Raw genomic sequence first — 882 nt, 5'->3', positions numbered from 1 at the left:
GAAGAGCACAGATAGCCCATTGTGTAGTTTTGTGGTTAACTTCAAACAAACAATCGTTTTGGGGAGTTTCTTTGTTTCAGCTGGTAATATCTTCAGGATACCGAAACATATGTGGTTAAGGCACTCGACTCGCAATCTGAGGGTCGCGGGTTCGAATCCCCGTCACACCAAACATGCTCGCCCTTTCAGCCGTGGGGGCGTTATAATGTAACGGTCAATCCCACTATTCGTTGGTAAAAGAGTAGCCCAATAGTTGGCAGTGGGTGGTGATGACTAGCTGCCTTCCCTCTAGTCTTATACTGCTAAATTAGGGACGGCTAGCGCAGATAGCCCTCGTGTAGCTTTGCGCGAAATTCAAAAACAAACAAACTGACCCCGTAAAATGTTTTGAAGTAGACCAGGATTTATCGATCTACCACATAATGCTTGCAAGAAAGCATAGCTTGAATGGCGTGTGTGAAAACGATAGAATAAAATGGAAAATTCAAGCGAAGATCGTGAAAACTACTGTAAATGTTTTGCGGGTCGCGGCTAGTACACCATTTAATATTCTACAAACATGAATCGATAAAGTCATTATGACCTTCGTATTTGGGAACAGTGTGGGTTAGTAAAAGAATATTTATTTGTTACGAATAAACGAACATAAACATAAATTCATAATAATAATATGCATTAAAATCTGTAGTAGTAAGTTTGATGTTTATTATTATTGTTACGTCTCCGTTCGTTAATTAATTTTCCGTAACTTCGTTCCAACGAAACTTTAGCGACACAAGTCCTTTCTTAATAAAACTGGTTTATTCTTTCTGAATATAACTTTACCGATACACTTATTTTCAACAGTAGCTCTATAACAAACGCTATAACAACGAACGTTAA

This window comes from Limulus polyphemus, unplaced genomic scaffold (assembly GCF_000517525.1).
Source record: "Limulus polyphemus unplaced genomic scaffold, Limulus_polyphemus-2.1.2 Scaffold3309, whole genome shotgun sequence".
Classification (NCBI taxonomy): Eukaryota; Metazoa; Arthropoda; class Merostomata; order Xiphosura; family Limulidae; genus Limulus; species Limulus polyphemus.
The sequence above is the reverse complement of the archived record's forward strand: the minus strand, read 5'-3'. Positions refer to the sequence as shown.